Here is a 4612-nt window from a genome sequence, read left to right on the forward strand (position 1 = left end):
AGTAATGGAGCCAGTCACAGAGGACAAGTCTGGCTTGAGGACAACACTGCCCCCTAGTTTTCCATAGAGTGTTTCTGCAAAGACAAAAAGATTGTAAGCTGTGACATTTTAAATGTGAGTGTGTGTTTTGGCAGTGTCAGAGGGGGCGGAGCAGCAACGCTTCAGCTAAACATCCAACCTGCTTTGAGACTTAAAGGCATGTCTTGATGTTTTGACTGTATTCTGATATTTGTCTTCGTCGGCCTGTTGTGACATAAATGGAGGAACAGTTCCATCAGTTGTCCTTTAGTGATCCTAAAAATGGCTTGTTACTGTAGCATGACCATTGTTCCTCCTTGATACTGAAACACTTATTCAGGGTTAAAACCTTTTTACCTAGTGACATTAAACAGGGTGACTTGCATTGGAAAAGTGAACTCATCTAAACTCATAGGAGATATTTCAAGATATTCTAATACAAATAATTTCTTAAAAGGTTTTTAGGCGTCTACTCTTTTATGTTCTGTTCCATTGTATTATGCTCAAATGTTTTCTGTTATTCTATTTTCCAGTGAGTTATTGTCCTTTACAATGTTTAACTATTGAATGAAGTCATGCTGTGTAGACCACCTCATCTCTGGTCTGAGTCCTACAGTAGGCTACCTGCTGCTTTACTGCCGTAGGACTTCAGTCTGGCTGCAGCAGCAACAGGGAAATGGTCAATTATTAGGCTACACTGCCACACTATATATTGCATTCATGGGGGGGACAGCATTTTTTTTACCTAATGACTTCCTCTCTCATAATTCTGAGATAATCATACTAAATAATGAGGATGTGTACCTGTCGAGGTAATTTCAGGTGCACACTGGTGGTCTATGAGTGTGTGAGTGTCACTTTAACAACATGCATGATTTTAGTTCAAATGTGTGAGAAGTGCCTGACTGTCTTGAGTCACATGGACCCAGCTTGAACACATTTCATATGCAGAACCTGGAACAGCCTCAAATATGACTATCCTTTTGGAACATTATTTGGTTGCAGTAACAGATTAAGTCACTGGGTGGCGGCGGTGCTCCTTGTTTTTACTGAGAGCAAGTTACAGCAACAGGTTGAGCCACTATCAGTTTGTCTTAGTCTTGACAAGCAGCTCTTCTCTTCAGTAACAACTTGATACGTGCTAAACTACATCCATACATGTATTTAGAGAGATTGTAGTGCAGTAGAGACCAAGCACTACTGTATATGTGTGGTGGCCTGCAGAAACCTTTCACATGTCGCAGCTACACATTGTTAGCAGGGGCGGAGCGACCCTATCAGCCCAGAGGGGGCGAAGCTCTTAGGGGGGCCCCATCAAATTTTTTTTTTTTTTTTTTTTTTTTTTGAAGGCCAGGCCAGGCCGCAGGGCCGGTTCCAGAACAAGATGACTAGGGGTGCATCCTAGATAGGAAGGGGTGCAGATGCCCGGCCGAAAGTGTGATAAAAATTTGACATGTTATTTTACTAAAAATAATGCATTTGACCATCATTTCAAGTAGAATGATACCACCCAAGCAAGAATATTTCAAGTGTTTCAAGTGCTTTACTGAAATATTTGGACCATATAATGATAATACAATTATCTCAACCTTAAAAGGTTACATATAGGTGCCAAAAAGCCATAAAATCACATCAAAGAACAAAGAAAAACAACAACTATAATTCAAGTTTAAACAGTAAGTGTGCAGCTGTAGCATTTATAAAAAAAAAATTTTTTTTTTTTTTTTTTTTTTTACTTTTCAACTGAGCATGCAGACAAATAAGGGTGCAATGCATGCTTTTGCACCCCCGTAGAACCGGGCCTGCCAGGCCGCGAAGAAAAATGTGCCTTTTTTGCATGTTTGAATCGGTTTTTAGCCATATTTAGTGGAATATCTCATTTTAAACACACCAATGTTATTGTATATTGATTGAATTCCTCTCAGACTCACACCACTGACTTTATTAAATAAAGTCATTTTAAGTCACAACTGTAAAATAGCTGATAGCCCCTATATCCGAAAACACAATTTGTCACTCATTGAGCCAAGTAATATTATGTCCAAGAAAGACTACAGTGAAGCCACTTTACAGACAAGCTTGTTCTGAAGAAGAAAAATAAAAACACAGGTTGCCAGCCAGGTGGCCTGGCCTGCAAAAAAAAAAAAAAAAAAAAAATTTTTTTTTTTTTTTTTTTTTTTTTTTTTTTTGATGGGCCCCCCTGACGAGTGGGCCCGTGGCGGCCGCACCCTCTGCCCCGGCGTACGCTCCGCTACTGATTGTTAGTAATGAACCAAAAAAAAAACATTGAAAATGAGACCCTAACCCTAAATCTAACCTCTCCTACCCCCCACGCCTAAACCTAACCTCCCCCTGACCCTAAAGGCCTAAACAGACTCGTCCGTCAGAGCCTCGCCCCGCCCTCCTCGTATGACGGCGGGTGGAGCGCCGTCATGCGGGGAGGGGGTGCCGTCGGCTGACGGGGGCTGCTCGAAAATGTAACTCAGCGCCGACGATACGTGCGTGACGTCAGCTGCACGAGAGTTGTGATTGGCCATTGCCTTGGCTCATCGTCGTAAAGTCGCCTTCAAAGCATGACGTTAGATTATAACGAACTACTTGTGTGGCTTAGCCTTCCCAAATGTTGAGGGTTGTTTTTTAGAATTGAATACATAGAATTGGGAACGTTACATTCAATTTCATTCAGACTGCCTCGCACTCAATCTCCGCCATTTTCACACGGAGCTTCCACAGGAGGAGGGAGGGTGGGAGGAGGGAGGGTGTAGTGACGTCCTAGCTTGTAGGGCTTGCTGGCGCCGGCAGACGGCGAGACGGCTCCAATTCGAGGTGGACGGACGAGTCTGTTTAGGCCTTAACCCTAAACCTAACCTCTCACGCCTAAACCTAACCTCCCCCAGACCCTAACCCTAAGCTCTCCCACCCAGTACTGTAGTGGTAAAAAAAAAAGTGGGTAAACTATACTTTTGAGGCAGCTTTCTCATGTAGCACCGGCGTGTCCGATATACAAGACAAAATATGAGAGTAGAACAACTTAATCTGAATATAGCCCTATAAGGTATATCGGGGCGGTTCCCCACATTTCTGAGTAGCCAGCCAGATAGGAAAAGTAGCTGACTATGGGATGGGCCTTGCCCCTCAAGGGGGGTCCGGGGGGATTCTCGCCCGGAAGATTTTTTTTTTACATTTTAAAGTAAAATTCATCAACCTGGTGCATTTGAGAGCAAAATGAAGAGGCTAAATCTATGAAGAACTACACATCTCTAATGTGTTGTGACTTTACAAATAATTAGGCCTAAACAATCAATATAAAATGTATTTACACATTGTACACAAAGTGCATTCATTGTGACAAATTTACAATAGTTAAGTGAAATCCACATTCTAAAAGCTCATTCACTTTCCCCTGTAAGCTCCAGCATGCTACTTCTGGAATCTGGACTCATTCCTGAGCTGCTCTATATGACAGAAGTCTATTCAGTCCATCTATCACTAGATGAAAAGTGGTATTTTCGTCAGTAAGCGCCGTTGTAAATGGCTGTGGAAGTTCAGATTAACAACTATTTGTGGTGATCTCCGGATAACACAGGAAACTCTGAAGGATTGACGGGGATGGCTGTTTTACACAGCCCCCGCAGCCTCCCCCTGGCTTGGGGCCTTTCACATGTAAATAAGAATGAGGTGAGCTACAGAAATGCAAATCAGGGCGAGGGGCATGATGCTCGTGAGTGTGGGGGGGGACCTCTGCTATTGTTTACAGACAGCTTTTAAATCACAGCCTTACAGACAGCCTTTAAATCATGGGGTACAAAGTTTACAGCAATATCTCTAACAAAAATTACCAAAATGCACAAAAATATCTGATTATCTCTGAAGAATATTACATTTGAAAAATTCCACGTTTTGTTTTGTTTTATTTGTCAGGGTAAACAGAAATCTGCAGATGAGGCGATTTGTTTTTACAAAATATAATCAAAATACAAACAAAACACATCAAAAACATATTTTTGCTAATATTATAATATATTCTGGGCTGTAACTGCTTTGCCTTTGCCCTTTGGTTTGAGGTCTGCAACACAATACACTGAACATAAGTCCTTGGAAACCAAAAAATGTGTTTAAGTGTGTCACACCCCAGGAAATTGAGTTATTAACCACCCAGTCAAAATTTAAACTGAATTGAATGTCTCCAAGTGTATAAAATTAGGAGCTGAACATTTATGTTCTCAATGCAGTTCAGCTTTTCTTTAATGGATTTGGCTTCACGCCTCCGATCGGCTTCTCTGTACACAGGCTGAGCAGCCAGGCAGATGAGATGCTCCTCCCCACTCTAGGTGAGCACTTGAACACACCTCCACTTCTCCAGAAACTTTTGACCTCGCCATTTTCTCCTCCTGTTTGGTAAGTTTTGCAATCAAATTTAACGTTTTAAGTTGGTAGGTCGGTTATATTAGCATAAGTAATATCAGTGAGTGTGGTCAGAGATGAGTTTGCATGCGAATATTTTTCATCAAATCCAATTGTAAAACGTATTTGTCGAAGTGGCCGACTGACTTTCTTTGTTTTCGTTTGCAACTACTAAAGCAGGGGTGCCCAA

Source organism: Poromitra crassiceps (genome assembly GCF_964638095.1).
Source record: "Poromitra crassiceps genome assembly, chromosome: 17".
In the NCBI taxonomy this organism is placed as follows: Eukaryota; Metazoa; Chordata; class Actinopteri; order Beryciformes; family Melamphaidae; genus Poromitra; species Poromitra crassiceps.